This window comes from Caretta caretta, chromosome 15 (assembly GCF_965140235.1).
Source record: "Caretta caretta isolate rCarCar2 chromosome 15, rCarCar1.hap1, whole genome shotgun sequence".
Lineage (NCBI taxonomy): Eukaryota > Metazoa > Chordata > Testudines > Cheloniidae > Caretta > Caretta caretta.
In genome coordinates, this window is record NC_134220.1 from 16,608,709 (window position 1) to 16,618,169 (window position 9,461).

Genomic DNA, 9,461 nt, shown 5'->3' on the forward strand with positions numbered 1-9,461 from the left:
CCCTGGCTCGCCGGGCAGAGCGGCCGGGCCGCAGGCCGGAGCCAGGCAGGGGCAGGGCCGGGCCCCCGCCCCGCCCGTGCAGCGGGGCAGCGGGCGACGGGCCGCGGCACTGCGCTCGGCTCCAGCCACCAAGCCATAGGGGGCGCTTCCCGCTCCGGCGCTAGCCGCCCCCGCGGCCGCCTGGCGCTGAGGACGGCTCGCGCGCCCGCCCACAGCCCGGGGAAGGGGCAGTGACTCGCCCTCGGCGAGCCTGTGGCGAAGCCAGCCGTAGACTCTCGGCCCTGGCCCTCCTGCGCCAGCCCGGGTGGGCTCGGGGGGGGGGGGCATCGTGTTAACACCGAATGAGGAGGTGTCCTGTGCTGCGCGGCTGGCCCTGGGCCCCTGCAGCCCCTGCCCCTCCTCCTCCTAGGGAGAGCCACCTAAGTGTTGTGACTTACTGAGGGGGAGGACTGGGGCTCCCTTGGCTTTAGACCTCCTCCCCTGTATTTTCCAGGGGACTAGCGGTGGAGGTAGGCCTTAAAGTTAGGACATGTTTTGGTGTTGCCAGGTGACCCCCCAGCTAGGTCCTTCCCAGTGCCCATCTCCTCATGACTGATGAGGTTGTAGGGGGCAACTTTATACACAAGCAACAGTTTGGGGCCCTGTGCTTCTCTAATGGAGCCCAAGGCCGAGAACAGTGCTACAGATTTTTATTTCCCACAACAATCGGGATTAAGCATACAGGAAAAAAAAGACAAAGTTTGGGCCGTATTTTTGTATTCTCAGAGGGGTCGTGATTGCTGGTGATGAGAACACCACCAACGCAGCCCTACAACTCTACCTTGCCTGGTGATTTCCTGGTCTCTTAATACTCTCCACTGCAGCCTTGCCTTTTAGAGGATTTTTCCCCCCAGCATGCTTTTCAGGGGCTGGCCCTTTAAATCTGGCAGAGCTGCAGTTTTACAGTGACCATTTTGCAATGGCTGCTTGCTGTATGCCCCTTCTTACATCTGGAAAGTACCTTTTATGTCTTCCCTCAGGTTGCTTTTCCTGTGGAGATGGTCCACATCCCAAAATTTAGCTTCTGGCATATGTCTCCAGCTACACATTATGAATATCCAGACTATGTTTTTGCTTGGTGTTCCACCAATTGTCAGGCCAGTCCTGTATTTCAGAGAAGGATTTAACAGCTAATTGACCATGTGGGTGCCTCCGTCCTTCTCCCCCCTGTTCCACAGAATTCTGTGGAAAGAGATGGGTTATATTTTATGTCCTCCGATTCATCCATATTTGTGCCTCTGCATTGCAAATTCCACAGTGTTCTCTTGGTATCTTTTTGAAAGGGGATTCCTTACCTTGTGAAGGTGGCAAATGTTAAGATCACATAGTAATGTCTATCCAATCTTCAGCAATAGGCTCTATCAAGAAGAGATACAGGCAGATGTGAATATTTTCTGTAACTTTTTCCATTACAAAAATCTGGATCAATTGTGAAGATCTGTGCAAGAACCATGTGTTTTTATTTGACATTTGCAGTGAATTGTGAAATTTTTAGTGTCCGACTACACAATAATTGTTCTCAAAAAGGCTGATGTGAAATAGACTTGTGCATATTATTAGCCAGCTGGAAACTGCTCTCTGACATGCCCTGTTGCTTTGTCGCTGTTATTTCAGAGTTTTCACTATGATTTGTTACCTGGACATTGATTAGTGCCAAAGCTTTTGTTTAAAATGAAGTTGTTATATTTATTTTTTCTTTCAGAGATTATACAAACGTTTTTGATTTTGTTTTCATAATAGTTGCAGTGTAGGAAAAAGGCAAGACAACCAAAGAGTCATATCTGCAAACAGTGTAGATACTTGTAGATATTTATAGATATGTGTAGATAATCTTATTACAGTTCAATTGAAAAGACATTGGACAGTGACATTTATAAATGGTTTTCCTTCTTTTTTTGTGTGTGTGGGTGTGTTTGATCAGTTTGTGTGTTCTGAAGTCAAAACATCTCTCCCCATACAAAGTGAGGTCACTTTGAAAAAAAAAAAGGCAGTGTTAGGCCTTGATTTTATAAGTTGTTCTGTATAACCAAACAGATCCTTGTGCCTTGTGAGGCTTCACATGGTTGCAGAGAAATACCTGTGTGGAACAATTTGCAGGATTAGGCTTTAATTTGCAAGTAACACTAGAACAATAACTCCTTTGCATGCAGATGGCGCCTTTCTTCCCCAGATGCGTACATACTGGGGGACCAGTGCTGTTCAACATATTCAGACATGATCTGGAAAAAGGGGTAAACAGGGAGGTGGTAAAAGTTTACAGATAATACAAAACTACTCATGATAGTTAAGTCTAAAGCAGATTGCGAAGTTACAGAGGGATCTCACAAGAAAATGGCAGATTAAATTTAATGTTGATAAGTGTAACATAATGCCTATTGGAAACATAATCCCAACTATACATCCAAAATGTTGTGGTCTAAACAAGCTGTTACCACTCAGCAGAGAGATCTTGGAGTCATTGGGGATAGTGCAGCAGCAGTCAAAAAAGATAACAATGTCAGGAACCATTAAGAAAGGGATAGATAATAAGACAGAAAATATCATAATGGCACTATATAAATCCATGGTATGCCCATACTTTGACTACTGTGTGCAGTTCTGGTTGCCCCATCTAAAAAAAATATTAAAATTGGGAAAAGTACAGAGAAGGGCAATAAAAATGATATGGGGTATGGAGTAGCTTTCCTCTGAGGAGAGATTAAAAAGACTGGGATAATTTGGCTTGGAAAAGAGATGACTAAAGGGGGATATGATAGAGGTCTATAAAATCTTGAATGGTGTGGAGAAAGTGAATAGGGAAGTGTTGTTTACCCCTTCACATAATACACAAACTGGGGTCACCCAATGAAATTAATAGGCAGCAGGTTTATAACAAACGTAAAGAAGTACTGCTTCACACAACGTACAGCCAACCTGTGGATCTCAGTGTCAGGGGATGTTGTGAAGGCCAAAAGTATAACTGGGATAAGTTCTTGGAGGTTCAGTCCATCAATGGCTATTAGCCAAGATGGTGAGGGGCACAACACTATGCTGCAGCTGTCCCTAAATCTCTGACTGCTAGAAGCTGGGACTGATGATCATTTGATAAATTGCCCCATTCTGTTCACTCCCTCTGAAGCATCTGGCACTGGCCACTGTTTTTAAGACAGGATATTTGGCTAGATGGACCATTGGTGTCACATAATATGGCCCTTCTTATGTTCTTACTGTAGCAGGGAAACCCAGCCAGTTCTGGGGTAGTGACTGGTAACAAACTTGTCCCTAATGCACGTCATAGCATAGGGGAGGGGATTGAGAGGAAACTGAATAAGGACACTAGGGTTGATCCTACAAAATGTGTTTGGTTTCTATAATGTCCATGCAGAACAAACAGTCCATTCGTTTAACTGCATGGAATTCTATTTATCTCCTCTGGAAGGATGAAGCCCTTGTTAGGGTTTGAACTTTTGACTCTGGGAAGCATATCTGAGCATGAAATTTAGATCATTAAACTACTATCCCCTCAGCGTTTTTAGAACAAGGACCACTAAGGTAATTCTGCATCTGAAAGGGTGACAGAGACAATGCAGATTTAGGAATGGCTGGAATTATAAACCTTAAAGGGTATTTCTACAGCTGTCCCACCCCTGGATTTAGGCCCAGCGTCAGCAAAATCTTTAAGGCCATGCTTTGTTTAATCCAATTTGACTTCACATGTTTAAATGTATTGTTGATAAGGGAAGCTGAGAACTTAAGCCCAGACTTCTCTACATAAAGAGCAAAACAATATTTGAATCAACATTTAATTAGGCTAAGTATGTACACGGATAACCGTGGAATAGAGCTTGCTATGTGCTGTACTGGTCTTACACCCAACCACGAGACATTTCCCAGCAGAGATCCCAACTCCTAAATTTCAAGTGACTAGACTAAGTCACAGTTATCTTTCCCACCATAAAGTAGGCAATGTTTAAACATCTTGCTGAATTAGGGCCTTTATGACTTGTAGTGCCTCATTAATGGCTAATCCCTCTGTCCATCCTATGTCACACAACTGTGCAGATGTGATAAAAGGAACTGGCCATGCCTTTCACAACAGATAAATTAAGAGGGAAAGAGATGTCTTAGGGTACTGCATCCCTAAGTCCACAGGTACTTTTAAAGGCTAGCATATCAGCTGCTGTCCCTCCCTCTACACACACATATAGTGAGCACATTGGCTTATCTGGAGCGGTCATTAGAGACCCCCTGTGCTACACACAGAGAGCATGGAAGCCTTTCTACATGGGAAATGTGGTCTCATAAAATGATTATGTGGCTGCACATCTGGTTGAAATAAACATATGCAAAGAGATAGTTATCAATGTTATCACTGTCAAAATGTGAAGCCCTATCTAATGGCACCACAGGGGTTTTTTCCTGGGTCTGGTACTATTCAATATTTTTCATTAATGATATGGGTAATGAGAGAGAGAGCATGCTTATACAATTTGCAGCTAACCCCACAGCTGGGGGAGGGGCGTTGCAAGCACTTTGAAGGACAGGTTTAGAATTCAAGATCATCTTGTTTTCTGACCAATTCTCCAATGTGTCAAGATTAAGTTTAATAAAGATAAGTACAAAGTACTGGTATTAGGAAGGAGAAATCAAATACATGAATACAAAAGTGAGAACAACTGGGTTGGTGATAGTACTGCTAAAAAGGCTCTGGGAGTTATGGTGGACCACAAACTGAATAGGAGCCAACAGTGTGATGCAGTTGCGAAAACAGCTGATACCATTTTAGTGGGTTGTTAACAGGCCTGTCTTATATAAGATGCTGAATGTAACAGTCCTGCTCTACTGGGCCCTGGTGAGGCCTCAACTGAAGCACTGTGGCCATTTCTAGACACCACACTTTAGGAAAGATGTAGACAAATTAGAGAGAGTCCAGAGGAGAGCAACAAAAATGATAAAAAAAAGTTTAGAAAACTCGACCTGGAAGGAAAAGTTAAAAAAACTGGGCATATTTAGTCTTCTGAAAAGAAGACAGAGGAAGGGCTTCAAACATGTTAAGGGCTGTTATAAAGATGTCCAAGATCAGTTGTTCTCCATGTCCGCTTAAGGTAAGACACTAAATAATCAGTTTAATCTGCAGCAAGGGAGACTGTATTAGGCAAAACTTTCTAACTCTAGGGATGGTTAAGTACTGAACTAGGCTGTCATGGGAGGTTGTGGAATCAGGTCTTTGTAGGTTTTTAAGAACAGGTTTGGCAAACGCCTGTCAGGGATGGGCTAGGTCTACTTGTTCCTCTCTCAGCACTGGGGGAGAGGCGAGACTAGCTGACCGCTCCAGATCCTTTCCAGCCCTATGATTTTATATTATGCATTGCCCTAATAAGCTTTTTAAATGTCATAGCAAAGCTTTAGTATGGAGCACCAGGGAATCATTTAAAGTCATGCTAGCCATGCGATCTTTCTAGCTGTTCACGATCTGGTTTAACCAGGATATACACTACAAAGGCACATGTTGTTTTTTCCAATTATTAAACTGTAATGCAGAGACACACCCAATTGCTGTCAAACTGGCCGTCACTCATGCAGCTGTATGTTGCTGTCAGCGAAGGCAAGGGCAAAACTCTCATGGATTTCAAAAGTCCTAAGAGAGCTCGGGGACCGTTCCAAAAGTGGATGCCTGAGGTACATCCGCATTTAAACGCTGACGGGGAAACATGCCTCTGCACACGCGGCCCAACCACTTCAATCTGCCAGCTGGGGCATGGGAGTGGCCCCCTCTGAGAGCTGACCCGTGGGGAGGTACGAATTGATTTTGGTGCCTGCTCAGCAGCTCGGACAGCCAGGATCTCTAGCTCACTGGCTAAATATGGCGTTCAGGGCTTTAGGCACCCACTTCTGAAAAGTTTTTTACTGGGGGGGGGGGGGGGAGGATGCTGCTGTTTTCCAGCGGGCGAGCCCGGGCGGCTCGCCTGCCCTCACCCTGCGATCACTGGCAGCGAAAGGTGGCTTGAGGCCCTGAGCCGACCCCAGGCGGGGCTCGCCTCCCCCCGCCCCCAGCCAAGCCTCCCTGGCCGGCGGGGCCTGAGCAAGGTGTTCGCGGCTCCGGCCGGGGCGTCCCTCGGGGAGCGGGGCGCAGGGCCGGGCGGCGAGGGGGCGCACGCCACGCCGCAGCCTGGCCCCCTCGCCACCCCGCCTGGCTGGGGGGGGCTGCCCCCAGCGCTGCTGAGCGGAGCGGGGCGGGCCTCCGGCAGGAGCCCGTCGGGGCTCCCGGTTGGGCTCTGCTGGCCACCCTGCCAGCCCCCCGACGGGAGCCCCCCGGCTGGGAGGGCGCTGCCAGAGACCTGAGCGCGGGGGAGAAGGGGCGGCCGGGGGGGGGGGGTGAGCCAGACAGGGTGACCCGGGGGGTAGGAGAGAGACAGACACTGCCTGGGGTGTGGGTGTGAGAGCGAGCGCGCCAGACGGACACACCCGCGGCCTGACAGGTGTGTGGGCCTGCGAGAGAACCAGACAGACCGAGTGTGTGGGGGAGACAGACCGCGTGACGGGGGGGGGGGGGTGAGAGAGCGACAGACTGACGGGAGTGTGTGTGTGACAGACACTCTGCCTGACAGGTGTGAGGGTCTGAGAGAGCGACTGACAGGTGTGTGTGTGTGTGAGAGAGAGAGAGACGGGGGTGGGGTGTGTCTGTGTGTGAGAGATACAGGGTGTGTGTGCGCGAGCGAGCGAGAAAAATGGTACGTGCGTGTGTGAGAGAGAGAGACTGTGTGTGTGTGAGAGGGGTGCAGGGTGTGTGGGTGTGTGTGAGAGAGGTGCAGGGTGCGGGTGTGTGTGAGAGGGGTGCAGGGTGTGTAGGTGTGTGTGAGAGGTGCAGGGTGCGGGTGTGTGTGAGAGGTGCAGGGTGTGTGGGTGTGTGTGAGAGGGGTGCAGGGGGTGCGGGTGTGTGAGAGAGGTGCAGGGTGTGTGTGTGTGTGAGAGAGGTGCAGGGGGTGCGGGTGTGTGTGAGAGGGGTGCAGGGGGTGCGGGTGTGTGTGAGAGGGGTGCAGGGGGTGCGGGTGTGTGAGAGAGGTGCAGGGTGTGTGTGTGTGAGAGAGGTGCAGGGTGTGTGTGTGTGTGAGAGGTGCAGGGGGTGCGGGTGTGTGTGAGAGGTGCAGGGTGCGTGTGTGTGTGAGAGGTGCAGGGGGTGCGGGTGTGTGTGAGAGGTGCAGGGTGCGTGTGTGTGAGAGAGGTGCAGGGGGTGCGGGTGTGTGAGAGAGGTGCAGGGGGTGCGGGTGTGTGAGAGAGAGGTGCAGGGTGCGGGTGTGTGTGAGAGGTGCAGGGTGTGTGTGTGTGTGAGAGAGGTGCAGGGTGTGTGTGCAAGCGAGAGAGAAATAGTGTGTGGGGGTGCGAGAGAGAGATACGGGGTGTGGGGGGGCAGACACAGCTGGCTCAGCGGGGGGGGGCGAGGTGATGCCAATTGCCCGATCCCCCGGTGCGTGGGGCCGCTTTGTGCCCCTCCAGCGGGCCCCGCTGCGCGTGTCTGTGCGTCTGGTGTCTGTGTGAGGGACGCCAGGCTGGGCCGGGGCGCGCGGATCCCGGGGACTGAAACCCGCCAAAGTGCAGCGACTCCTCGGCCTCCAGCGTTTCCTCGAGGGAGCGAAGCGCCACCTGCCCCGCTGCCCTGCGCAGGGGCCCGCTGGGCCGGGCGGGGCTGCGGCTAGGCCCATCGAGCCATGGCCAGACCAGCGCCTTGGCCCAGGCTCAGTGCCCCGGCGGCAGGGGAAGCCGGTGGCCAGCGAGCGCTGTGGGATGGTCCGACCCCCGGGCAGGCTGCTCCAGACGGGGCGGGTCCCTGCTGGTCCGGGAGCGCAGCAAAGACAAAGGCTCAGCTCAGCACCAGCGAGGGGGGCTTTCCCAACACCCGCAGGGGCAATGGGAAAGGTCCCTGTCCGCTTCCATAAGAGGATCAGTCACATCCTACCATGTGGCCCTTTCTCCGCTGGTGAAAGGCGCTAATAGCCTGGAGGGGGCTAGGAAGGCTAGGAAGGCTAATTAATTAATATGTGTAAAGCAGGATTCTAGCCTCTTCCACCCAAGGATCTCGGATTATTTCGTTTTATTCTTCTTCTATCCCCTCTTCAGCCTGAGAAAAGTCAACCTGTGGGTTCCTCCGCATTCTCGCTACTTTTACTTCCTCCCGCTTCGGCTTTAGAAGAAATTAAACTAGAACTTGGCTTGTTTGAGAAGCGGTTGAGGGGCTGCTGTGGCTGACATCACTGTTAGATCTGTAAGTGCTTCTGTGGCTAGATCAGTTTGGAACATCAGGTTATTTTCTACCTAGTCAAACTGCTGTCTTAAAGAAAGCTCCTTCTTTTACACGCCCACCCACACTCACCCATCCACCCTACCGTCGTGCTGTTGGCTGGCTCTGAAATGAATCCCAGCAAGTGAACCATTCTCTCCGAGCTGTGGCTGAAGAGCAAACGCCGACTACAGAGGAAGCTGCGCATTGCATATCGCATGAATTTGCAGATGTACAAACTGATTTGAAAAAAACGTACATTTTAACAAGGTACCATGTGACACACACAAAGATCGGTGGTGTTTCACAGATGCCTAAGTAAGGAAATATCTTTCTATTTGTGTAGGATTCCAGAATAACTGGCCACGCAGCAATATTCAGCTGTGTTTATACATTATTTCATGTTATTAAAAAATCAGAGGGCTGATAATGATTCAAATCAGAACCCAGCCGTTGACAAATTGCGCTATAAAGAAATAACTAGCTTTTTTCCATTTTTAATTACTCTGGTCCAGTTCATCTGTAAATTAGATACATAATTTACCACAGGGGCTGAAATGATCTGGTAAAAGCAAAAACGTCTTTAACCTTTCAATAGTGACCGTTACTATGAATTTAGTGTGTATTTAAATCCATCATTAGTCAATAAAGTGACCTTTGAGGATCTGTGGGCTAGTGTGAATTTACACTTCTAACTTCCATTGATTTCAGTGGTTAAGAGCTTAAAAACCTTGTGTGTGCCAAAAAACACATTTAAAAAACCCCCAGAAATCGTCTATTATGCATTTACTAAAGATACTATAGGTTTGTAAATTGGGCACACATATTTATGTAATATACTTATTATATCTCATTTCCTTGCTTTTCTGTTTTATGAAATTCAAATAGCCTTGTATATGTCACGTTTTGCATATATATGCAAAAGGATTAGCCAAATATGATCTGTGTAAAGTGTGATAAATGTTCTTTCCATATGGGAAATCAAATGTTTCCAGATTTAAAAAAAGAAAAGCTTATGAAAAGCAGTCTTAATAAAATAATTACAACAAACACACTCTTGTACTCATGATAAATCTATACATTTCACATACTAAAGTGACAGAGAACAAAAGCCAGGAAACTCACACTTGAGGACTAATTCTGCAAGGGTTTTGTATGCAGAATTTCC